The sequence below is a fragment of the Rhinolophus sinicus genome, chromosome 9, assembly GCF_057876585.1.
Source record: "Rhinolophus sinicus isolate RSI-liver-muscle chromosome 9, RSI-T2T, whole genome shotgun sequence".
Classification (NCBI taxonomy): Eukaryota; Metazoa; Chordata; class Mammalia; order Chiroptera; family Rhinolophidae; genus Rhinolophus; species Rhinolophus sinicus.
The window spans coordinates 22,579,473-22,606,586 of NC_142509.1; the positions used below are offsets into that span (position 1 = coordinate 22,579,473).

The 27,114-nt window shown below is 45.4% G+C and overlaps 1 protein-coding gene and 2 long non-coding RNA genes across 8 annotated transcripts in view; 2 read left to right on the forward strand and 1 right to left on the reverse strand.

Moving 5' to 3' along the window:
• ZNRF3 (zinc and ring finger 3) overlaps positions 1-27,114 on the reverse strand; it is a 139,420-nt gene that overhangs the window by 20,081 nt on the left and 92,225 nt on the right. The window lies entirely within an intron of this gene.
• On the forward strand, positions 1,935-11,741 carry LOC109453427 (uncharacterized). Of its 3 annotated transcripts, XR_012492697.2 has the most exons (5): positions 1,935-2,313; positions 7,345-7,412; positions 7,534-7,694; positions 7,882-8,624; positions 10,911-11,741. It is a non-coding gene; the product is annotated as an uncharacterized LOC109453427 (long non-coding RNA). The 3 variants fall into 3 exon arrangements; XR_016022381.1 differs by having other exon boundaries at positions 1,939-2,313; positions 7,882-11,741; XR_016022382.1 differs by having other exon boundaries at positions 1,939-2,313; positions 8,377-11,741.
• LOC141569179 (uncharacterized) lies at positions 13,800-16,894 on the forward strand. 2 transcript variants are annotated; one of them, XR_016022454.1, is made up of 3 exons: positions 13,839-14,128; positions 15,443-15,558; positions 16,315-16,894. It is a non-coding gene; the product is annotated as an uncharacterized LOC141569179 (long non-coding RNA). The 2 variants fall into 2 exon arrangements; XR_012492629.2 differs by lacking the exon at positions 15,443-15,558 and having other exon boundaries at positions 13,800-14,128.

Here is a 27,114-nt window from a genome sequence, read left to right on the forward strand (position 1 = left end):
ACCTAAAAAGGATCAGCTTTTGCCCTCGGGGTTAGTATCAAATACCCTGGGCCCTGGACTCTAAGCACAGACTATAGCTCACTCCTGGCCACCTGATCTCCTTTGACTCTGAAATTGAGAAAGGTCCTTTTTTACCAGATCTTCTTGGAACTCAAGATTCTCCACACCTCAGATTTTCAGGATTTGGTTTCCTACTAACCGAACACACACGACTTCTGCTATAGTGTTTGCTGATGGGCCTTTGATTTCAGGTGGCTAGTTCTACAGCAGGCACTACTGTCTCTGGGCAACTTTGACCTCAGCCACTAAAATTGGCTCTGCCCGGTTGTGGATCTTTCTCAGGCCCCAGGCCTCTGTGCGAGCACATCTTTGATGTCAGAGCTCTTAGAAAACAAGTCTGTGCACTCGCAGTGTTTGTTCCTTCCGCTCTCGTGAGGAATGCAAGCCCCCTCTAGAGCTCTCACCAAAGGAAAGCTGACGAAATGACACCCCTGGGCATATCCACAGGGACAGATGGCACGAGAAGTGGATTTTTACAGTTTCCTTCCATTATCACTTAGGAGACCTAAAAGATGATGGAGTCCACCTTGAACCCTGTGAAGAAAGACGGCCTGCACCAAATAGGGGCCCATCCCCGGAAAGCACGTGGACACTGGCCTGCCCACCCCACCTGGTGGGAAGATCTGGAGCTTGGCTTTCTGTGTGAACTGGCCGCAGGTGCCAAACTCACAAACTCAAATCGTTTGGGGCAATAAGAGGACGAAACAAAGGCTTGAGGGAGGCACATCTACCTGAGGCCTGTGCCTTGCACACATCATTGCCAGGAACGCAGGGTACCAGTAATAAGCCCTGCTTATGTTGCCACTGCTTCAGGGCCTACTCCCGTGGCCAGGGAGAGGCAAGGGGCTGTGAACACCGATGGAGACCAATCAGCCAGTCCCAGAGACTGGCCACGTCTGACACCCATCAGTCTCTGCTGGCGAGTCCTCCCTGAGTCCACATAGCAGGGGCTCACTGGGTCCCTTAATGCCCCTCCCTCTGGAGGCCACTAAGTGCATTTTAAACCCTCCCTCCTCACTTTTTCCTTTTCTCCTCCCCGGTGTTCTTCACTTAGTAGTGACCACCCAGGCACCAGGCTCTTGATCATTCTGATCAGTTGCTGTTCCCTGAAGCATGAGTCACTGAGCAACAGGGGACACTCTTGCCAGGCAAGGGGGCTTGCATGGCCCGTCTCACCAAGGGCCTTGTTTTCCTACAGAAACCTTTCACTCCATAGGAAATGAGGTCACACACCAGAGCACATGGGTAACCAGTGAGAAAATCCTGGTGCAGAGAAGGGGGCCAGTGTCAGAATAAAGTGACCAGGGAAAGGACCCTGACTCCCACAAACCACCAGGGGATCCACCTGCCGCAGCTCGGAGGGAATTTGTAGGGAGGGGGTAAGGAGGAAGGGGGTCCACGAAGCTTAAAAAATAACCTGGTCTCTTTTAAAGAATATATAACATATATGATTTTACTACCACACTTGCAGATTACTTTCATGACTTGGAGCCCCTAATCCATAGCCTAAAGGGGAACAACACACAACAGTCGCAGAGGAATGGGGGGCGTGGGTTGGGGGTTTGCTGGGCGGCCAGGTCTTTTCACTTTTGGGGATGGGAAGAGGTGGGAGCGGGGTGAGGGTGGGTGGTGCAGCCCTGCCCGCTCCACGGGCTCCTCGCTCCGGGGCTTGGCTGCAGCCCGGCCTGACCTTCCAGGTTTCCCTGGCAGGAGATCAAAGCAGTGAAGCCACAAACACGGCTCAGAACTCCGAGGCCCCGCGGCCTCCCCCCAGGGTCCCTCCTCCTCTTCCCCCCAGCCCGGCTTCACCACTCCCCCACCCCAGGGGCCTACCCCCTCGGCTTCCCCACGCCCCCCTCAGTCCCTCCCACACCCAGCGAGGCGGCCTTTGGGGGGCGGGCTCCCGGCCGGCCTTCTCTGACCCTACCAGGCCGGCCGCACCCCTCCCCACCGGGAGCTGGTATTTCTCGCCATAATTAAAGTCATTAAGCCTCCAAAGGCTCCCGTCGGCTGCTGGTTCTGAGCTCCGGAACGAAGACGATGCATGTTAAGCCCTAGTTAAGATTATGCTGATCTATTTGGGAGACATGTAGCAGCGAGAATTCAGCGGTTAAGTTAGTGGTTAAGGCTGCCTAAGTTTAAATAGTGTTATTTATTCTCAAAATATGTAGCAGCCCCACTTAATTTCTCCTAATTAAAGGAACCGACAGAAGCGGCTGGAGTCCGCGGCCGTGTCGCGGCGCCATTACACAGGTTGGTACCCTTTTCACAATCAGAAAATACTGGGTGTCAAAAGGAAATGCATTTCCCTCGATCTTAATCTTAAACATAGACATTTAGACCAGTTCCAAAAAACACAATGATCCTCTTTGTTTTAACACCTGACAAGGAGCACGAGAAACCCAGGAAGCCTGTCCACACCCTCCGTTCCATTCCCATTGCCACTGTTGGGTGAAGAGGGGATGTTATGGAAAAACTTCTGCAGTTGGGTTGTCATGAGATGTCTACGCCTCGGAAGAGAAACTTGGAAGAACTTGTTAGCTGTTATCTTGGGTTGAGTTTCCCTGAAGTCCCACTTCAGGCCAAATCTTACCAAGTCAGCAACTAGAAACTTCAAAAAGGACCACTCCCTTCTCTGCATATGGCAGCTACCACTTGTTTTTAATATAAACAAGTGTTAATTAGGTGGTGGAATCAGGCTTAGCAAAGAACAACAGGGCCTGCAAAGGCTGAAGACCCTACAGCAGCCTCCCTTTCTCTGCGAGATGTGCACGACAGGCTCTGTTTGAGGGCTGAGGGCTGAGCTCTCCCTGCTGGAGGCGTCAAGAAGGGCACACTTGGTTCTTCACCTTGGCCCACTGAGGAGGCAACAGGAGAGATTTAAAAAATACCCATACCTGGGCCACACCCGAAGGGATGATGATTTCATCTATATGGAATGGAACATCAGCAGCAATATTTTTCTAAAAGTTGCTTAGTTTTATTTTTATGTTTAATTTTTCAATTACAGTTGACATTATTATGTTTCAGGGGTACAGCATAGTGGTTAGACATTTATGTAATTTACGAAGTGATCCGCCGATTAGTCTAGTACCCACCTGGCAGCATACAATTATTACCATATTAACTACCGTTTCCCCGAAAATAAAACCTAGCCGGGCAATTAGCTCTAATGCGTCTTTTGGAGCAAAAATTAATATAAGACCAGGTCTTATACTAAAACAAGACCCAGTATTATATTATATTATAAAGACCCGGTCTTACAGTAAAGTAAGACTGGGTCTTACATTAATTTTTGCTCCAAAAGATGCATTACAGCTGATGGTCCAGCTAGGTCTTATTTTCGGGGAAACGGTATGTTCCCTATGCAATACTTTACATCTCTGACTATTTTATAACTACCAATTTGTACTTCTTAATCCCTTCAGGTTTTTCACCCAGCCCTCCCAACTCCTCTATCTGGCAACCGTCAGTTTGTTCTCTTTATCTAAGTCTGTTTATGCTTTGTTTGTTCATTTATTTTGTTCTTTAGATTCCACATGTGAGATCATATTGTATTTGTCTTTTCTCTGACTTATTTCACTTAAGATAATACCCTCTAGGTCCATCCATGTTGTTGCAAATGGTAAGATTTCATTCTTTTTTATGTCTTAATAATATTCCATTGTATTAATTATGTACCACTTCTTTATCCAGTCATCTATTGATGGCCACTTAGGTTGCTTCCATATCATGTAAAATGCTGCAATGAACAGAGGAGTGCATGTATCATTTTTAATTAGTGTTTTGGATTTCTTCAAATAAATACCCCAAAGTGGAATTGCTGAGTCATAAGGTAGTTCTATTTTTAATTTTTTGAGGAGCCTCCATACTGTTTTCCGTAGTGGCTGTATCAATTTGCAATCCCACCAACACTGCTGGGTGATGAAGGGATATTATGGAAAGGGTACCCTTTTCTCCACATCTTCACTTGTGTTGATTTACTGATGATAGCCATTCTGACAGGTGTGAGGGGATATCTCATTGTGGTTTTAATTTGCATTTCTCTGATGATTATTGATGTTGAGCATCTTTTCATATGTCTATTGGCCATATGCATGTCCTCTTTGGAGAATTATCTGTTCAGGTACTCTGCCCACTTTTAAAATTGGATTATTTGTTATTTTGGTGTTGAGTTGCATGAGTTCTTTATAAATTTTGGGCTTTAACCCCTTATTGGATACATTATTGGCGAATATCTTCTCCCAGTCAGTAGGTTGTCTTTTCGTTTTGTTGATAGTTTCCTTTGCTGTGCAAAAACTTTTTAGTTTGATGTAGTCCCATTTGTTTATTTTTTTCCCCCTTGCCCAAGGAGATGTATCAGAAAAATTATCACTAAGAGCAATGTCAGAGAGTTTACTGCCTATGTCTTCTTCTATGAGTTTTATGGTTTTGGGTCTTACATTTATGTCTTTAATCCATTTTTAGTTTATTTTTGTATATGGTGTAAGAAGGTGGTTTAGTTTCATTTTTTTGCATGTATCTGTCCAGTTTTCCCAACACCATTTATTTAATAGACTGTCTTTACCCCATTGTATTTCTTACCTCCTTTGTCATAGATTAATTGACCATATAGGTGTGGGTTTATTTCTGGGCTCTATTCTGTTCCACTGACCTACGTGTCTCTGCCAGTACCATGCCATTTTGATTACTACAGTCTGATTACAACAGTTTGTGGTACAGTATGGTATCAGGTAGTGTGATACCTCCAACTTTATTCTTTTTCAAGATTGTGGTGGCTATTTGGGGTTTTTTATGGTTCTATATAAATTTTAGGATTGTTCTAATTCTGTGAAAAATGCCATTGGTATTTTGATGGGGATTGTACTGAATCTATAGATTGCTTTTGGTAGTAAGGACATTTTAACGATGTTAATTCTTCCCATTCATGAGCCCAGTATATATTTGTCTTTTAATTTTCCAAGTACAGGTCTTTTACCTCCTTGGTTAAAATTTATTCCTACGTATCTGTTTTGGGTCTTTTTCTTTTGATGCAATAGTAAATGGGATTTTCTTAAATTATCTTTCTGAAAGTTATTGGTATACAAAAATGCAATGAATTTCTGAATGTTAATTTTGTATCTTGCTAGTTTACAGAATTCATTTTTTAGTTCTAATAGTTTTTTGGTGGAATCTTTAGGGTTCTCTATATATAGTATCATATCATCTACAAATGATGACAGTTTTACTTCTTCCTTCTTCCTTTCCAATATGGATGTCTTTTTTTTTTTTTTCTTGTCTGACTGCTGTGGCTAGGACTTCCAATACAGTAACAATAAAAGTGGTGAAAGTGGACATCCTGGTCTTGTTCCTGATCTTAGGAAAATGCTTTTAGCTTTTCCCCATTGAGTATGATTGTTAGCTGTGGGTTTATCATAGATGGCCTTTATTCTGTTGAGGTACGTTCCCTCTATACCTACTTTACTGAGTCTCAGTTTTACAATTCAGGTAGGGCTGAGAACCACTGGGTCCAAAATTGTATGAAGCCTCTGGGATGACTGCCAAATGCACATTGTGGGGCCCTTCTCCTGATGCAATAGGAGTGGTGTAGGCCTAGAGGCTATCTAAGCAGCACCTCAGGCAATACTTATGATGAGGCAAAGGAATGTGTCAGAGAACTCCTGAATCAGGTGGTAAATTGACTGCAAAAAACAGGATTATTTTGATTACATGATTTTATTTTTATTGAAGAAGGGAATCTGGATGAAAGAATTTTTGCATGTCCAAAGCAGGCTTGCTCCTAACATTTGTGGGGCTTGAGGCAAGAGCTAACAAACCATTAAATAAAATATATCCTACCCTTCTATCTTGGCATATATACCCTCATAAAGACCTGACAGGTCAGGTTCCAACTGGGAATTCTCTAACTCCTTGGAGTTCCCCGCTAGAACATACCAGTGTGGAGAAAGCTTACCCACCTCCTGCATTTCAAGGGGGGCTTACACATGTGAGTGGACACCCCAGCCTCAAGGCCAAGGTCTGTCTACGCTTCTTGGGAAGAGGGGTGAGCTGCCAGGGCAGTCTGCCCCCAGGAGGATGTCCTGGAAAAGAGGTCGGCAAGGTCCTGGAAGCCAACACAGCGTCATTTTGGGGAAATTCAGGGGTCCCAGGAGTGGTTTACAAGGGGGCTTACCCCCTGAACGCTTCACTGGATGGCCAGAAGTTTTAGAAGCAGGGCCTCTCTTGCCTGGTCTCGGGGCAGTACTGGCCTGAAGCATGACTCTAAGAGGGGAAAGCAAGGAAAGTCCCTGTTATGTACCCGGCAAGGCAGTGAGTGCTTTCAAATGGCACTGATCTGCACAGCAACTCTGCAGGCGAGGTGGTGTTGATCCCCACTTGACAGCTGGATGATCGGAGATTACGTCACACAGCTACAAAGTAGACAGGTGACATTTGACCTCAATCTCTCTCCATAATCCCAGGCTACGGAAATATTCATGTTATCCTAGGGGTTTCCAAAATCAAGCACGATGGAGATGTGTACACATGTATAAAAATGAATGCTGAAAACTCCAAGTATTCCATTAATAGCTTATGTAAGTATTGTATTTCCCAATCCCATAAGGAAATTCCAGATAGCTCTTATCCTAACCCATTTGGACTCGCTCATCTTTAGAACTCCCTTCACAAACGTCATGCATCTCATACAGTCAACATAAGAAGGGGTGGCAGGGTGGAAAGTTCTACTTTTGTACAGGGTTAGCTGCTTGAAATCTCAGTCTGTTTCATCAGCGGCTATTTCATTCAAACAGGTTCTATCCATTGCCATTTGAGCCAATGCGAGCTCACAAACAGTTTAAGTTTCCCTGTATACCACTTAAGGATCTATCTAGATTGTTTCAAAATGGTCCCATATACCCTATTGTATTGACTCCTTAGATCTGTGCCTTTGTATTAGTAGAATACAAATCTCTTGATTTTCACAACAAAATCACTGGTAACAGCAATAGCACCAAACCTGTCTTTCGAGAGACGAGTCGCAAGACCCCCCTCAGCCCTACAATTCTTATCTGGGTGCAGTTTGGTGACACCTTCAACCAAGATGGCCTTGAGGAAGAAAACAGCCTAAAGCTGACCTGTTGAATGGGCAGGCTAACCCAGGTTCTTTTCAGCACTGCCATGGGGGAAGGATGGGGGAGGAGATGTCACTTCATACTGCTTGGACTGAAGTCCTTACCAGCTCTTGTGATTTGTCAGCAGCTGTGACAGGACAACCTCTCTCTGTTTCCATTTGTTTGCCTGTAGACTGGGGATAACTAAAAGGACGCGTTCTCAGTCGTTGGGAGACTAGATGAGAAGATGCCCGGCACATGGTAAGCAAGCACTTACGCACAATCTCCCTCCTTCGGACATGGCACGTAAGGTATGTGTGTCTCCTGTGGGCACCTGGCCCTTCCCTTGACTGTTTCCATACAGGATTCCTCTCCTCTCCAGGAAAGAGAGCCCAGATGCCCTGTCTGATCCCTCCTGCAGGCCCAGTTCTCACCCAGAGCAGCAGACACTCAAGAGTCACTGTGACTCTACCTTCTGAAGAATTCCTGAAATTGATTTGCTTGTGCTGCATATCATATGCACACAGGAACATCAAGTTCAGGGTAAGAAATGATGTCGCGGCACAAAACAGGTAGAAGGTCAGTGGCTGTCAGCCCAGCGGCATATCGGAATGTCCTGGGGAGCTTTTTTAAAATACAGGGGCGGACCCCTCCCTGGAGACTGAGGGGTACTGGGCTGGAGGTGGACCTGGCCTCTGTAGGTTTGAAAGGTCCCTGGTTTGATTCTCAGGCACAGCGAAGACGGGAAACCATAAGACCAAGACCCCAAGGCGGTCAGAGGAGAGAGGGTGGTGAAGAGCGTGCTTCTTAACCTCAACTCTTCAATCCCTGTTCCTCCGCCCCCAGATTTGCCAGGTTTCTTTCTCAGTTACACTACTTGGTTTCTAGAAACTCACCACCTGTGCCTCCGACTTAAGGAAAGCCCTCATTTAAAAAGAAAAAAAAAAAAAAAAGCTTCACTTCAAGGAAGTAGACAACCGAGCTTCTTGTGATGTCTGCCTGTACGAATACCCCTCAAAGCAGAAGCCTGGGTCCCTCACAACCAAAGGTCTTGGGAGTAGCGACTATGGCTCGCCAGCCCCTAGCATGGTGCCTGGAACCCAGCAGGCAGCAAATGCTGAGGGGAGGGGCTGGGGGCACAAGAGACATTGTCCCATATGGGGCAAGATTTGGGGACTCAAGGCTCTTGGGTACCTTTGACTTCAATGATGTTTGGACTCCACAGGGATCCCAGGACCTCGAAAAAGGGCCTCTACCCCACTGGCGGGACAGAGCAATAGAATGCGAGTTCTAGAAGAGTCTTCTGCGCTAACAGGATAATTCAGAAAGATGAGACTCTCAAGGACACCATTTTCAAGTTGCATTTTTCTTCATAAAACATATACTTTCTTGAATTAAGCCCTCAAACACATCTGACTCAGTTCATCACAGAACTTGGATGCTACCTGCTGAACTAATGTCCACTTCTTTGTAGTAAGTCATGACAGCTTTTGCCATTAGGACAATTCTAGTAGCCGGGGCTGGGGGTGTGGAGAGGGAATGCTGCCCATAGCAACTGAGATTATGGGTTAGGCTGTAAAACATAATATGACTCAAACCCAGAAAGGCCATATTTTAGTGTTTAATTCACAGAACAAGCCCTATAATCCCACTTCTACAGGCCAACAAACTGAAGGCCATGTTGAAACTACACTCTTATTTTTTCCAAATGCATTCCAGTCCTCCTGCTCAAAAAACAGTCATCACAACGGCGGTGATGGAAGGGGAGGGAGGAAAGCTGAACAGGCACCAGGCTGGCCTCCCTCAGGCCAAGAATGGACACGAGCTGGAGAGCAAGATGTTCTTGGGCATCCTTTCCAGGTGTTGGAGTTGCAGCAATAGCACTTCCTGCCCCAAAGTTCACAGTCCTATCCATGCTTCTCCATTTGGGTTGCAAAGTAGTCGGCGGGCGGGGGAGGCGAGGTCTTACCTGTGCAGAACTAGCAATCGACTTATTTAGAGAAACGGAGTTAGACCAGCAAGGGAAACAAATGGACCAAGATCTCAACCGTGTCAGACCACCTTGCAGGATGCTCCAAATAGGTCAGGAATGGATGAGCGTGGCTTGGGGTGACGTGTTATGTATGGGCTGGTGTAGTCAGGAAGGGCTTCATGGAGACCGAGCTGTCTGAATGAAGAGGAAGGGAAGGCTGGCCAGGAGCTGGGTGCATGAGGCGCTGGCAGAGGCCACAGACCCTAAGGACACACACCAAGTACCAGAAGGGAAGATGTTTGCAAAAGGCGATGCTTGGGTGCGACCGGATGGCTCAGTTTGTTAGAGCGCGAGCTCTGAACAACAGGGTTGCCAGTTCAATTCCCACATGGGCCAGTGAGCTGCGCCCTCCACAGCTAGATTGAAGGACAACGACTTGGAGCTGGTGGGCCCTAGAGAAACACACTGTTCCCCAATATTCCCCAATTAAAAAAACACAACACACAAAAAAACACGTGTTACATATTATTTTAAAAAAAGGCGATGCTTGGTTGCATGGGGATTATGCATGACAGCCCACTTGCAAGGCCATCATATAAACACTGCCTACTATTTATCGACTAGCCTTTCTTTTGGGAGCAGTCAGCATGCCCACAGGTTAGCTTCTGGTACACAGCACCCAAGCAGCCCCTGTAGTGTACTGACATTTTTGGATCACTAACTGAAATTTTATTTTCTCTAGAAGAGGTTCCCTGACCCCTACACAAGGTTCAGTCTGGCAACTGTGCTTCTAGGCAAAATGCTTAATTGTAAGTGACTGTCTTTCCCAGGATTTATTAATTCAACACATATTTATTGGACATCTACCATGAGGGGACAATCGTATGCTGAAAAGACCCAGTTCCAAAAGATCTAGTCCCTCTTCTCAGGGAGCGCCAGTAGTCACTCTAGGGAATACTCCTTGAGCAGAGCGAGCGAGCGAGCGAGGAGAGAGAGACAGAGAGACAGAGACAGAGAGAGAGAGAGAGAGACACTTGCTGACAGAGTCCGTGTGTCTTCACTTCGTCAGATCTCAGCTCCTCTAGTAAATGGCACACCTCACTAGTGCAAGCAGGCGGGCTGCCTCACAACCCTCACTCAGCAAATATTAAAACATCTACTCAACGTGAACACTCATATCCAACAACAAATATATGGGCAATTATTGTTTCAAGAAGACAGATTAATTTGAAAGTATAGTTTGATAGCCTTTAACAGTGCGGAAAATTGAAAAAACCAGTTAATGACGTTAAGTCATTACAATGAAAGCAACTAAAGGGACTGGGAACCACAGAGAGGTGGAGCTGGGCGAGATCACTTCCTTTGGTCAATAATAGGTCGATGACTGTCATTAAGAAAAGGACTTCTTGTTAAGGAACAGCTTAATCCCAGGAAAAGGAAGGAGTAAAAAGGTTACATTAAGGGAATCAGGGATAATCTCCATCAATTACCCAGAGCCTTTCCTGTTGGGGAAGTCTCAAAAAGAACAGGAAAAGAGCTGAGTCGTGATTCAGGTGCTTACCCTTTGTTTTATGATCCAGGGGTTTGGCAGTCTGCTTTGTGGGTAAGTGGCGAGTTTGTGGGTAAGCGGAGAGCTAAAACTACAGGTGCCATCTAACCCCCCTAAAGAAGCAGATAACTGTAGGATATGCCAACATTGGCTCAAGAGGCACCCACCTGTCCCGAGGGCATCGGGGATTGTCTGGCATCATTTTGAGGCTAAACAAGTCAAGCTGTGTTCCCTCCAGGTGGCTGGGACACGTGGAAGGACTGGTGAGCCCAATCTAGAAGAGAGACCAAGCCTGCTTCTCAGTCCCCAGAGCCAACACGGCCCACCTGAAGAGTCACCACAGTCCTCATGCAGAGCGCTCTGGCAGAGGGGGCTGCTTAAAGCAACACTGACCTCGACGACAGTCCATGTGAATCCATTAAGTGCCTCTCGGTCCTGGAATGGGATTAAAGAGCACCTAGTCCCTCGTCCTAGCTTTGCAAAGGATGCAGTGACTTCCCGAGGTCAGAGTATGCTGGCAGCAGGGGAGGGCGTTCAACTCAGAGCAACTGCATCCTGTCAACCCTGCCGCCCATTTTTTTTTATAGTCCACTGAGTTTTGTCATAGCTACGTTTTTCTTTTGGGGGAAAATCTTAACTTAGGGGAATCTAATGTTAGTTTCTCCAAATGAATTGAAAGATGTATTTTGCGTATTATTTTAAGCTATCGTTAACTAGAACATTTCTATACTAAGAGATTTGAAGCTAAGCATTTAAGGAAAGAATTTTAAAAAGTTGATTTGTGAAAGGACGACAGTTGACTATAATGGTCTTGAGGACAGGTGTATCTTAGCTTAGACAGGAGATGATATAGTGGTTACCAGAGGGTAAGGGGGAAGGAGGTGGTAGATGAGGGTAAAAGGGATCAAATATATGGTGATGGAAAGAGAATTGATGCTGGGTGGTCAACACAACGTGTGATATATACATGATGTATTACAGAATTGTACACCTGAAATCTATGTCACTTTACTAACAATTGTCACCCCAATAAACTTTAATTAAAAAAAAGAGACATATATTGAAAAAAGTGTAAATTAATTTCAAATGTACCACTTGAATTCACTCTAAAAAAATAAATCCTAAAGTGAGTACTTTTGAAACAACAGAAGTCCCCGAATTTCCGGCCATATACTGAGTTTGCTTTTACTGGGGTTAGGATATTTGCATAAATCAAACTCCCAAAACTGAGCTGACTGAAGCCAGAGCTTTTCACAGAACACCCAGCCCCTGCTATTCTGCCGGTCACACCATCACATATATAGCCCCATCCTTATTATATCATGAAGATATGCTACATTAAGATACGATGATGGGCAGGGACCAACCAAGACTCAGAAATACTGAGTTGCCTAAGCCCCCCAGCCCTCCTGCAGTTTCAGCTTCTTCAAAATGTGCCCAGGATCAGGGTCTGACAGTCCAAGAAGGTGAGATTTGGGGGTCATGTTAACAGCTAACAGATGAGTTATAGATTAACTCATCACTGGCATTAGTTGGTTAATGTACAATTTTATAGGTAACTTCAATCGTCCTGGCCCAAGTTCAGAGTAAAAAAAAGCAGCATTCTTTTTCTTATTTAAAATTTAAAAAGGAATAAACTACTGATACAACAAACATGGATGAATCTCAAAGTAATTATGCTGAGTGAAAGGAGCCAGATGAAAGAGTATATATTGTATAATTTTATTTATATAAAACTATAAAGTTCAAACTAATCTACAGTAGGAGAAAGCTGATAATGGTTGTCTGGGGATTGGCCAGGGATAAAAAGGAGGGGGAGGGAGGGGCTTCAAAGGCACTTGAGGGAACTTGCTTTGGAATGATGGAAAGTTCATTATCTCATTATGCGTGTGCATGTGTGTGTAGCTAAAAACATAAAATTGCAAACTTTAAACATGTGCTATTTATTATTATCTATTACACTTCAATAAAGAACTTAAAAAAAAACACTACGGGTGGGTTGGGGGAGAATCCACAAATATTCTTTTCTCATTATTGTTCTTATTGCTTAAAAGCACTATTTTTATGACGCAAGTAACTATCATGTGAATGCTGTGAATTTTAATTAATATATGAAAATTCTAAAGCCAGTTTTAAAAATTATCCAGAGTGAGCCAGGTAATACATACCTTTTTCTGATATCTAAAACTATCTCAGTATGCTAACACAAATCCACCCTGAATGAATCTGGACAAATGCAAAAGTTAGACCAGCAGTACGGAGCCTCTGTGGACTCTGGGAAGCAGGCAGATCTCCAGTCGCTATGATTGAGAGAATATTACATCAACATAAGGACGGTCAGGATTGTGTGGTGTGTGTGGGTGTGTCTCTGTGCACTTGTTACTGCTGCCCATAGTCAGGGGAGCCCAGTGGCCTGAGGGTTTTTTTTATTCCTGGTTCTGTTACTTACTAAATAGATGCCCTTAGGAAAGTCACTTTATGTCTGTTCCTCAGTTTCCTCATCTGTAGAACTGGGACAGTAACAGAACTTTGTAAGACTGTTGAGGGGATCAAATAGTTCCTGGGTATAAAGTGCTTGGCATAGTTTGGGCACATGGTAGGCACCAATTAATGGCAACTATAATCATTGATCAAAGACTACTCATTGATCTAGTCTTAAATGAGTAATGGCGCGAGGAGGAGTTGATTGCCGCTAATCACACAACGCTGCTTTGAGAGAGGAAAACTCAGGTGTGAGTTTTGAACTGAGTATATCAATGTCTTTAGGAATCACTTCAGCTTGATGTCATGAACACGAGTGGTATTGTTTTCCCCTGCACTACCTTTAGCTTTCATTTCGAGGAGAACTGAAACAACCTCCTCCAAAATTAGATGGGTCTTCAGAATTTAAACTGCTCCATTGTGATCTTCAATCCTTCTGGCTCAATTGAGAGTTACATGATTGACCCAAAGAATCAAATAACTCCTCCTGCCAAGTGTTACAAGAAATTCACACCTGTCAGGGTAGATTGCGGGGAAGAAAAAAAAGCCACAACACTTTGCATTTCCTCCCATCAAGAGGTGGAGTTTATTTTTACAACCTTTGAATCTCGGCTTGGTCATGTGACTTGCTTTGGCCAATGGTTTATTAGCAAAAATGATGCACACAGACGCTTGAAAAGTGCCTGTGCACTGGGCTTGCTCTCTTTTGCTGCTGGGAATCCTGAGACTACCATGTGAAGAAGCGTGGGCTAGCCTCCTGGATGATGAGAAACCACATGTCAAGAGGGCACAAAGAATCACCAGCAGCCCGGAGATCAGCCACGGCAGCCCAAACCGGAAGAACTGCTTAGATGGCCCACAGAATCGAACAAATGAAAATGACGGCTGTTTTTAAGATACTGCGTGCGTTTCACGGTAGTTTGTCAAACTAACCTATACACCACCTGTGCTAACTGAACGTTCAACAGGGTCATGGTACGTCCCCTGAGTTGTCCTCGGCCCTGTTCCCCAGCCCTGTTCACATTGCTTTGTGCTCATCAGGCTGCTTCTCTTCTCTCCTTTGTTCAGGTTCCCTTTGCTGACGCTTCCATGATCCCACTCACTCACTGCTTGCTCCTGGAAATTTCCAGACACTAATATCCTGTTTACATACTTCTCTCCCCAACTCCTCCTCATATCCCTTATTCCAAGTTTTCCCTGCAGTCCTGTGCTGGCCCTTTTCTCTTCCTGGTCTATACTTTCTTCCTGGACAAGCTCATTCAGACTGTGTGTGTGAACACACACTCCTACCCAATGACTTCCCAACTTTCGTCTCCAGCCCTGACCCCTTTCTTGAGTTCCAGGGCTCCAATTCAACAGGAGCAAAGTCAGTTAAGTTTCTCACAAACCCACGTTACGTGTCTCAGATGGATGGAACCACCATCATGCGGATCCAGAACCCAAGTCCATGGCTCTTCCCTCTCCACTTCCAGTCTGCTCGATTCTTCCTCCATAACGAATCACTCTCAAGTAGGCTCTCCCTCTGCATCCGTGCCACCCTACATCGTGGGGATTTCTCTGTCTCCAATCTCTCCCCAGTTCATCGCACATAATGCCCAGTTATTTTCTCACTCTTTGCAGATCCAAGTCCCAATGCCTTCCCTTAATATTCAAGACTCCCCTTAGTCTGGACCCAGTCTCCCTGGCCTACCTCCTCTCCCACTGTCTGTCTCCACGCCTGCTGTGCCCCAGCCACACAGCTGCCCCATTTCTGAAAAATTAAGACACAAACACCTTCTTGCTTAGGTTATTCCTTTTACCTTAATCGCTTTCCTGGACCCTTCCCTACCTTTCAAAGTCCTTCTTATGCTCAAGAACCCACCTAAAAGCCTTGCTCAGTTTTTCCAGAACCATATTTATTGTTTGACAATTAGAAAATATTGGTCTGTATTCACACTTGATTCACTCAACCTTCCATAGACAACCTTGATGATATTTCCCCAGTAGTTTAAAATGATACAATGGAGGTCACAAACTCAATAGCCCACAGGGGCCAGGTGTAAGGCTGATGGCAATGGATGTGCTACTGTCGTGTGAGGAAAACGGCAGAGTGGTGGGGACTGCAGCAGACTGGCCAGTGCACGCCTGTCTGATGGGGGCGGCTTCCACACAGCTCAGGCTACTTTTACTAGAAGGGACAGGGCACCAGCATTGCCAGACCTTCTGATTCTTCGAGAAAGTCGAAATATGGATTTTTATATTCAGTCTTTCAGTGCAAGTGTTGACGACCGATTTATCCTTCAAACACAGTGTGGTGCACCCTGAGTGGCCAGTGCCTCACATCTTTGGCCTTCGGCAAACCCACAGATCTCTGCCTGGAAAATATCCCACCTTCAGGAATAGAAATAAATGAGAGCGCTCCAGAGGTAGGCTGAGTTTGTCTCTGCCACTCGCCTTTCTGCCTCAAAGTGCTTCTGTCTCAGTTTATCTAGAATATAGGGATCAGAGAACCTTTCTTTCTGGGTAAGTTCCTTTTCTTTCCCATTTCAAGTCTCTTGGATGGAATATGTTGCAGAGGTGGCTTAACTGTCCCACTGGACACAACCCCTAGGACATGATGGGGAACTTCAAACAGGAAGGAAGTTTCTCCAGCTGAAGTCACAATACTCTGAGATATAGCAGCCCCGTTCTGCTCGCAGCTCACCCCAACAGAAGCCAGCATTCAAGCAGCTGGGGCAAGTTCTTTGTCAGAATATGAAAACGTCTCATTTGAAAGTCCCTGGTTAATCAGTAATCACTCTTACATACTAAGAGGTCACTCACATATTAAAGAACAAATGCACTTCTGTTTCCATCGCCTCCAACAGGTAATTTGCAAAAATCCCTAAATTCAAGCTCTATGTCAAGTCTCATTAAATTAACCCTTAAATTTAAGTCCCTTAAATTAAACTTTATGGAACAAGTGAAAGGATGGCCTCATTCAGGCTTTTTCAACTGTAATTATTCAGTGTTAGCAAGACTTAGTAGAACCAACAAAGGAAGCGAGTTCTAGTATAACCTTTTATTCGCTAGCATTCCCACCCCAGGTACCCTAGCAAAGCCTTGTTTTCTCATTCATTGTTTTTCTAAAGAGAAAGTTCTCTAACCCATTACAACCTGTCTTGCACTTTCATTTTCCTTAGGTGGTCAAACAGCACTTCCCCTTTCCAAATGCACCTGCGATGGATGGGCTGAGAGCTCACTTCGTTTGCCTGTCTCCAGATTTTCATGGGAACACGAGGTCAATGCACTGGGAAGCTCCGCGTGAGCCATGACAACAGCCTTTGCCAGCACGGGAGCCATCACTTAGTAACCATCAGATGATCTCTTCCAACACTATTTCGTTTGCAGTATAAGATACAACCCTCATCAGCCAAGGCAACTTTAGCTTTAATCAATTGTTTCTTTTCTCCTGTCCTTCTTTCCCTCCTTAAAGCCACTGAGAGAGGGAAAGAAGTCTGGAGGGAAGGATATTAACCCAAGGCAGTACACCGAAACCCAATTCCGATCACACTGTGGATTTCTTAGGCTCCAACTAAGCATTAAAAAAACACCAAGTGGTAGGATGCAGGCAATTATTTGAATAAAGGTTTTACAAATACATCCTTTTATATTACAGCATATTCTGTAACTTTCAGAGGGTTTAAAAGCAATTGCCACAAAACAGTCAAGTAGATAATATTTAACAAAGTATCTAAAATAAGCAGTTAACTTTCTGCAAGACTTGTGTGCCCTCGTTTTATTACTTAACAGATTGGACTTATATGGTAGCAAAGTGCTGTCTGATGGTTAGAAAATGACAGGAAGCATAGGAAACAAGAAAGCACACCTTACAGATGTGCCTGAAGAACAGATGACCGAGCTGGTAGGTGCCCAGAGGAAGGCGAGCTCTGATGTGCTGAGGGTTGGGAAACGTCTCCTTCTTTTCTTCCAGGAACCCTGACTCTGGGCTCTCAGCTCCAAGCAGCCTATGCAGACAGACTGCCCACTCCCCTCTCACTGCTTACTGGCCTCGCAACACGCATCATACTCTTCACTTACCCTGCTGTGTGTGTGCACTTGCTGTCCTGTCTCTGCAGCCCCTCCACTGTCTCTGGGACTTGCCTATCTGAGTCACCACTGTATCAACAGTGTCTAGCACACAGTCTGAGATACAGGAGGTACTTAATGAACATATGAATGAATTCCAAAACGTAATAATTTGTTCTTCTACACTGAGCTGCAAAAGGGAGCTGCTTAGATTCAAGCTCACTGCATCTTTTCAGCACAGCTGGGAACCCAGGGCTGCTCTGCGTCCTGTCAAATGAAGGGTTTGTGGTAAGACGGTCTGCCAGCTCTCGCTCTCACCCTGGCTTCTGTGCAGGGCTGTTGCTGAACTGCCCGTGGCTCAGGGATCCCATCTACATCAAGAATCACATCAACCAGTCCTGTCTTACAGCTTAAGCAGGCCAAGGAGCTACTGCTACCAGGGGAACTGCTGGGGGATGCAGGGCATTTAACAAATGACTTCAGATGACTGAGTGACAGCATAAAGTCACTACTATTAATTGCCTTGTTCAAAAAAACAGGCAATTTTTAAAAATGGGGGCGGGGCACACAACCCCAAAGCAAGAAAAACAATGGCAGTAATTAGAGTGACATTTCTCCGCTCTTCCTGGGGGCAAGGTTTTGGCTAGGATTCTCACTGTTGTCACAGCAGCACTCGGATGTCTGTGCGATTTCATGGCAACATGGAAATGACCAGGGCAGAAGGAAAAATACAGAGGAAAGATATTTAGGGAACAATATAAAAACTATTAAGACGTTTGCTTTTTTTTTTCTCTTCAGAGCCTGGAGATATTTTTAACGTCATGAACAATGCTAGGCTGGTCTGGAAAAGGCTACCATCAGTATTCTGTGCTGCCCATGGTTGTTTATGTTAGAGAATGGTGCCTACTCTAACCCAGGCCCACCGCACAGTTTCTCATGCTAATGTAGTAAAGCAGAATTGCCATAAACCCAACATTGTTCAGTTTACTCCATATCTTCATGCTTATGGGCCATACAAGCAACCTAAAAATCTGGGATGGAATTTGGTTCCCGACATGTGAGTCCCTTTCCAAACCCACTGTCATGACAAGTTTAGCAGGCAAGGCTCTGCGCTGTTCATTAGGTACAAGTGCAAGCTGACGTGCAACTTATCAGATCCCCCGCCCCCATTTCAGTTTGATACAGCTTCAGTTTAGCTATAAGTGTAACTTGGCAAAGAACAAATAGCACAGAATAAATCAAGGCCATCATAGTATGGTTTTCTTGTGTCTTATCTTTTTAAAAGGCTCAATGCAGCATTGAAAAACTCAGTTTTTCTTTTTACTCCTGGAGCTACCTGTTTCCCAGTGCCTCTAAGTAGTGTTTAAGAGCCCTACTGAAAATTAAACCAAGAAGGAGAAGTTGGGACAGGGACAGTTACTAGCACTGGAGGGATAGTCTTTATGGTCATCATTTTGCCAGGCAGCCAACAGATCGGGCCGTTTTTCTCCCAAAAGCTGCAGCAGACTAACCACAAGCATAGAACTGAAAAAGAAATATCTTGGGATTCCCTGAAACCTAACTTTAGACAGGATGAGCAAACTGAGGACTTCTGGGAAATAAATGCGGCAGACACATTCGTCTAACATGTGACAACCAGGAATGGGTGGCTGTTTGGCAGCACTCGGCTTCTCACCAATGGTGGGGTAGGCTGTTGATTAGGAATCTGTCAGTCTGTCCGTTAACACACGTAGAAGTGGAACAACCACTATCTGTAGGCTCAACTTCTAATTCAAAGGACAGAAGTGATGTGCAAAGAAGAGCTGAGATGGCCCAGAAAGAGCGGGTCTCAAGGTAACGTGAAGCCTGGACAGAGCCATGAGTGGTGGCTGAAGATAAGTCTCTTCTCCCGAGACTCAGTGTATTCATCTTAAAGGAGAAGCATCCTCCCTACATTTGACTCAAAAATGTGTCATTTCCCCCTCACAAATTTTGAAGTCATTTGGACACAAGCATTCTGTACTAAGCAGTGAACTTAATGCCAAGTTAACAGCCCTTGATAGTACACGAAATAACTTGGGCACAGGAAATTCTCAAACGCCCTTCCCACTTACCGACGTGAAGGGCGATAGGTGCCTCAAAGAGCAACTAGCCTGAAAGGCTCAAAAGGCACATGACTTGTACTCACTTCAGGTATACAGAATTGTCTAAAATTGGTTCTAGAATTTACCGACAGCCCGATATTTTGGGCCCCACAAACATGCTCATTTGTCTTTTAGGACCCAAGAGAGATTAAAACGAGCGAAATCAGCTCTAAGCCCCTGAGGGTAACCTGGGTGAGTTGATGATGTACCTACATCAAAACAAAACAAAACTGGTACGTGCAGGTTCTCCACCTATGTGATATTTCGGGATATTTTCAGAATGAAGAGGTGATCCGATTTGAAAAAGAACACAGCCCTTCTGTTTCACTACCTAGATCAAACAGACAAAGAATATATGGAAGGCTGAAGAGAGAAGAGGGTCCCACGGCCCGTTTCCAATTCAACCTTGGCCTTGGCGCCTAAGAGCTGCAGCTCTCCTTTACCACTCTGCATTTTGTTCACACTTCTGTTCTCCTTCGGGACTCAGGAAACCTCACTTGCAGTCGAAGCATAGATTTGAGTGTCTCATAGGGTTGGGGGACAACATGGGTTCCAACGTGGCCAACGACTTCAAACGACCGGCCAATCCAGGTGACCCAGCCTCCCTGGCCCAGAACAAGCTCTTTGTTTTGGGTTAGGCTGGTGGCAAGGTCCCCCCCGGCTGTGGTGGGCCCACATTGTCAGCTTGTTGCTTCTTTCCCCAAAGAGGATCTTGTTACAAAGAGAAGCTGGAAATTTCTTTGCACACAAGCAGAGACATGGCGGCCCTGCAAAGGCCCCAGGGTAAGGATTAAAGAAAAACAAAATAGAAACCCTTCCATCTCTAATTAGGGTCTTCATTTGCCAAAGTGCCATTCCCCAGCAGAAGGATTTACATTCAGGCCGTTGCTTGGAGTTACTTGGAAAACGTCTCCCAGCAGGTTGGTTCCTCGGTTCAGGCTCCTTTGAGCCAACAGTTTCTGGTTACTTGGAGGAGGGCTGCCTGCACATTGTTTTAACTGGCCTGGCTTCTGCAGTCAGCTTAGCTGTGTGAACAATCTCCCATTCAGAATTCAAAGATAAAAGCACAGTTTGGTTGAAAAATCTTTTTTTTTCTCTTTAAACTTGGGAATTATAGGTTTTGGAGCTAGCATTATTTCTCTCATACACAAGAGTGTTTTTCCCCCTCCGCCTTGGTTCTATGCCAGCAAAGGCTGCATCCTGGAGTCCAGCCAGCCGCCAGCCCCCACTTCCTCACCATTCACACGGTGGGGCTGATGGCAGCTGGCCATGGAGGCGGACAGGAGCTCCCCATTTGCAAGAGGTTGACCACAGAATAGTGTAGTCAGTTTGCTGGCCCCCTGTGGCCAGCCTAGGGCACCTTCTGTGCAGTTCCTTATCATTGTTTGTAATCAGAATAGCACATCTTCTAGCATATCGAGTCCCCGAGAGCCTGATCCAGGAAGCAAGATTTCTCTTCCTGAGAAAGGACAACAGTAAATTATAAACCAGACCGAGTAGCGAGGTATGTTTGTATAACCTTCTATATGTTAGGTGAAGATGAATTCAGGAGCAAGAACAAACAAGAGAGAAGAGACACCAAGAGCACAGAAAACGACAGAAAAAAGTAGATAAAATGGACTTCAAGATTAAAAATTTTTGTTTTAATCAAAGAACACTATCAACAGAGTGAAAAGGGACCCATGAAATGGGAGAACATATTTGCAAATCATGTATAGGGCAAGAGATTAACATCCAGAATATATAAAGAACTCCTACAACTCAACAACAAAAACAAACAACTTGATTAAAAAATAGGGAGGGCTGGAACAGTCCTCCAAAGCAGATATAAATATAGCAAATAAGCACATGAAGAGATGCTCAACATCACGAATCATTAGGAAAATGCAAACCAAAACCACAATGAGAAAACACCTCAAACCCCTTAGGATGGCTATTATTTAAAAAAAAAAAAAATCACCCAGAAAACAAGAAGTGTTTCTAGGATGTGGAGAAACTGGAACTCTTGTACATTGCTGGTGGAAATGTGAAATGGTGCGACTGTTGTGGGAAACGTGATGATTCCTCAAAGAATTAAGCACAGAATTATCATATGAATCCAGCAATCCATTTCTGGGTATATACCCAAAAAAACTGAAAGTGGGGTCTTGAAGAGACATCTATATATACCTGTGTTCATAGTAACAGGATTCACAAAAGCCAAAAGTTGTTCATCAATAGATAAATGAGTAAACAAATATAATACACACACACCCACACACAAACAAAATGGATATTATTCAACCATAAAAAGGAATGAAATTCTGACACATGCTACACCATGGATGAACCTTGAAGACATTATGCTAAGTGAAAAGCATACAAAAAGACAAATAAATGATCCACTTATATGAGGACCTAGAGTAAATTCATAGAGATAGAAAGTAGAATGGTGGCTGCCAGGGCCTGGGAGAAAGCAGGAAGGAGGAGTTGGTATTTAATAGGGATGGAGTTTCAGTTGGAGATGAAAAAGTTCTGGAGATGGACGGTGGGGATGGTTGTATAACACTGTGAATGCACTTAATGCCACAGAATTGTACACTTAAAAATGCTTAAAATGGTAACTTTCATGTTATATATATATATATGTATGTATGTATGTATGTATGTATGTATGTATGTATGTGTATATATATATAACCACAATTTAGAGAGAGAGAGATGATTCCGGGTGAAAAGAATTGGCACTGGGCCTCCAGTTAACTAGCTCAGTTGGTTAGAGCCCAGTGCTCTTAACAACAAGGTTCCCAGTTCGATCCCCACATGAGCTACTGCGAGCTGCGCCCTCCACAACTAGACTGAAGAAACTACTGGACTTGGAGTTGATGAATCCTAGAAAAACACACTTAAAATAAATAAAAGTTTTTTAAAAAAAAAATAGCACCACAGGGAAGGGATTAGAGCCCTGCTTGTGTTTTATGTTGACTGGGCAAGTTCTACCAAGTACCACTTTAGTTCATTCATGTAAAAATTCTCTTTGATTTTACATTTTAAGGTCTCTTAAATACATTAAGTTTTATTCCTCTCTTTCAGTTAAATTGCCACAGAACAGCAATATCAATGAACTATCCAAACTGGCAATCTAATTCTAGGCCAAAGCACATCCTGTCTCCTCTGCTGGGAACCCACTCCCCTCCCCTCCCCTCCCCTGCACGCTCCTCTTTTGTATACCTCTTGATGCAGTCCCTAGAACTGCTTTTTCCCTACCTCGGAGATCTTCTGCCCGCTGAAACCATGAGGCCCAGCCAAGTTGTTCTTTCTGACTGGCCCTGGGACACATCATGCGCTACTTCTGCTCCTGCTGGTCCCACTCCTGGAATTTCCTCCTCTATCCCTTCTTTATCCCAAACTCACCCATTCTTGAAAGTTAAAGTTTCATCTGCTCTGTGAAACCTTCCCTGTGAACACACTACTGGTCCAGGAAGACTTGCAGGAGAAAGTGAGATCTAAGAGACGACTGGAAGGAGTCTGTCCCGTTTCTCTCCCCGTGATGGCCCTGCAGTGCCTACAAGGGTGGGTGGACACTCCAAACCTGCTTGCTGAACATCAAGGAACCAGGGCAACCAGGGCAAAGGAGACAGCTGTGGTTCTGAGACCTCAGGTATGTTTAACATCCTGTATACACCCACACCTTAAACTACAAACCCTCGCCCAATAATTGAATAAATCTTCTTGGTTAATAAAAAAAGATTAATTGACTACCTAGATTAACACAGCCACAGAATTTGGACAAAAAACAGAACTGAATTGGAGAATTAATTGCAAGTGGTAAGAGGCATCCAACTTCCCCAATTGTACTGTTAAAGCTTCCAGCAAGGATCGTCGGTGTAACTGATGAAAAACCCATAACCTGAAGAAACGCTACGTTCAAGGCGAGAGCCATCACCAATGTACTCTCCACCTGCCCGGATCTGAGGGTGACCCAGGCTGTCCCAGGTCCCTCCCCATTAAGTTCTGTCCCAAGAACACACAGAAAACGGTACTCATCCACTCAGCCTTGAAGAGCTACGTTCCAGTGAGACAGGCTTGACACTGGGGTGAAAGGAAAGACGTAAAAACCCAAAAAGGTCAAGTGAATCAGAAGCCTAAGTCCCTCTTTCCTAGTCTTTTCAAGACATGTACCTGACACCTAAAAAAGCCAAAGTAAATCATGCCGCCATTAATTTCTGCATGTCAAGTTAGATAAAGAATCTCGGGAGAGTCAGCTCAGAACTTGGAATGAGCGAAGCCATCACCTCCAGGGAGCGCATACTCAGAGGACGGGCAAACTTGTCCCCAAAGGACTCCATGGCCATGTCCCAGGGCTCTGAAATGTGTGACTATGACGCCCTAGCCAGTCCCTAAATAGTTCGGGGGCTTCAACTCCCACTAGTAGTAGGAATACAATTTGGAGCATGTACTCTGCCTATCAAACGGGACATACTGATGATGACATTTTTGAATACAGTGTCATCCTCATATGCCCTTCCTCATCTTCTGAGCATACAGACGCGACAGGGCAATGAGGGCAGGCTTGGCATCTAAAATATAAGCTCTCCAGAGGCCAGTCACCTTTTCATTCCAGCAGCATCATGCAGCAGCCCTCGAGAGCATTAAACCACGGGTTCTTTCTCTCCAATTAGATGTGAGAGGTTTCATTTCTCAGCATTACTCAACAAACAAGCAAAAACAAACTTCATACCTAGTGGGCAACTGCTCAGGTATGTGGCCCTGGATAAGTAGGCAGATACCACCTTCACCACCCCAGCTCAGGGGACAGGAAGCCAGCGCCACCTGCCTTAATTCCATGTCCCGCTGGCCCAAAAGGCAGATCTAGCTGAGAAAGTCCCACATGGCCTCCAGTTCCCCACTACTTTCCCGAATCCAAGTCTTCCTTTTCCTTCCTTCTCCCACCCCACACGAGGCCACCTCTTTACCTACAAGGGGCTTAGGCTTTGCTCTTTTCTTCAATTTCAGAAAGGCTCCCTAAACTCTCTCACCAACCTGTAATCTCTACACCGCATCCAAATGTGCAAGGGAACATGTGAGACTCATTCATGTGCCATCGTGTGTGCACACACATGTGCCTGCTCTCCGTGCACATCCACACGCTCTGCTGAGGGGTATTTCTGTGAGGTTGCACAGCCTCGCTCGGCAAAGACGAGCTTTTCCTCCTGGCAAGCGAGGGTCAGAGGCCTGGCTCCGATGAGCTGCTTATTGTGTGGCCGCCTGGGGTAGGCAGCGGCAGCGCTGGGAGGGGAAAGGTTCCCTTTGAAGCACATGGTGCTAAGAGCTTCCCAGTGACCATGGAAACAGGCACAGTGGGTTCCCAGCCTGAGAACCAGGGAGAGCAGCGGTGATTCAAACACAAAACACACACAGGGTCTGAAAAGCGGAGACAGGAGGGGCCGGGGTGAGGGGCAGGCAGCCGGGTCTGGCAGGAACTGAGCGGCTCCCTGGTAGGAAAATCCGGCCAGTGAAGCTGAGCAGGTTCACGGGGTTTCCTTTTCATTCCTGAGGCTTTCTTCTCGCTCCCGTCATTGCCCCTCGGGTCCTATTCAGCACCTCATCAGATCAGTAGAGCCGGGCCTTTGGCTGGCCTGCTGGCAGCAGGGCCTGGAACCGGGCGGGAGGTGATCAAAGGAACCGCCAGTGCAGCCGCCACCCTCCTCCCTCCTCCCTGCCCCCGCCTGCTCGCCCTCCACGGATGAGGCCCTGCCAAGGTGATCCAGTGGAAGCCACTGGGGGAGGGCAAGGAAGAGAGGCAGCTTTTATGTCTGCTTTTCTGTCAGAAGAGACACAAAGCACAGCTTGAACGGAGACACGCCACTAGCACTCCAGAGTTCCCTCTTTCTGGGATGTCTCTGTTCTTATAGCAGGCAGCGGAGAAGCCACCTAGCCTGGCCTGCTTGGGGTGCACTCGGGCGACCAGATCCTGAGCCCCAAAGACTAGCAGACATGCGACATGTTGTTTCTGGGTGCTCTTTCATAGCTGTCCGCTCCCCACGCTCAAGATAGATGAAGTTACACTGAAAAAGTTGTCTGAGACACTGTGCCCGATTCTTCAGGGCTCCCACTGAAAGGGGGAGGAGGAGCTATCCGGAATTTTTTCAGAAAGGAAGAGGAAGCGATGTGATTAGAGTCTGTTAAGAAGATCTTTTCTCTTGGGTTGGACTGAATCAAAGTCCAACAGTGCCCTCTTGGGCACAGGGCCAGGACCAGTGGGACAAGCGAACCCACTTCTCAGGTGGGCCTTGCTGCCACTGCGGCTTTGACCTCCACCAGCCTCTCTTGAGGAAGGCGGTGTTTGGACAGGTCTGTAATTCGAGAAGCCCAGTAGGTGCGTTCTCCCTTTCTTACCTTTGTTGGGCTGCCAAAATATTTACTTGACTTCTTAACTCTAAATCTCTGAAACACACCTGCATTGCCTAAAACAAGCAATTTTCTTATTTTCTTGTATTCATAGAAGAGAGCACAACCTAAGCAAACGTGACATTACCACAGAAGGTGGGGGCCTGGTACGAGATGCAGCTTTATATAATACAACCGCTTCTTAAGAGATGGGTGTCCACTGCATTTGTCTCTTTTTTTTTTGGGGGGGAGGCAAATTTGCAGGGCAGTGTGGACAGTGGAAAGCAGTTCTTCAGGCAATCCTTTTGCAAAACAAACCGATTCTATTTTGGCCTTTAGGGAAGAGTCCATTTCCATGCCAAGTAGCCAACTGCATTTATTTATTTATTTTAACACAATCATAATAGAAAAGTCAACTGCACTGTCATATCAGCAGACAGACTAAAGACTATATAACGGGAAAAATGGGGTGCTTAAACAACCAACTGTATTTGCAGGGTTTTTGTATTAATTTCAGACTATATAAATGACCCAACAACAATTGTGTTTTTTTTTCTTTTCTGGATGCTTTTGGCATCATGAAAAAGAACTTGGAAAAAAAATAGTCTCAGGTCTAGTCAGCATGAAGCCACTGCACAACCATCTCCCCTTGCCACATGCGCCTGTCTGTCAGCTCCTGGCTCTGCCCAGCACTTTCTGAAGCACACACTTGCCAAGCCTGAGTGGCCTAAAGTCAGACCTTCCAGACAGCCTGTGGTTTGTGGGCAGAACTCAACGGAAGGTCCCTGCACTGCCTGTTGGTGTTGTTCTTAGGAGCACAGAATCCCGTTCAGTGACCCTCACCCCCAGACACCTAGACCCCCTGCTGAGAACAACAGTGTGGCCATCAGTCGGGAATTATTTTCAGTCGGGTGGTCATTAGCAAACCTTCAAGAGAAAAATGATTTTGGAAACATTTTCCAGATCTTGAATATTCTAAAATGGAACCTTTGAGCTGTTACCTCTTCAAAGGCACTAAAAGCAAAGCAGAGCTGGGAGCCTTATCTGACAGCTGTCACTCGCCTGCGTCCTTTGTGCAGCATTTCAGAAACGGCACCTCTCTTACCTTTATTTTGATTGACTGTGTGTCTTCCCTACTTAGACCTGTTAGAATATAACTTTTTCCCCCATAAAGAAACCGGCCCCTCAGCCTGGTCAGCAGACGTATCCACATTCCCGGGCACTTGTTGGGATTCTAGGAAGTGGCAAACTAGTCTCTTCCAGAACCATCATTAGCTAAAAAAGGAGGAGTCTGGGCAGTAACTCTGCTGTCTTTCCATATTTTCAACACAGCCATTCAGCTACTAAGCTGGAACTGAGGAGGTCTGACCATTGGTCCACCTAGCAATCTACCATCTCTCCTGGCATGGGATATGTGGAAAC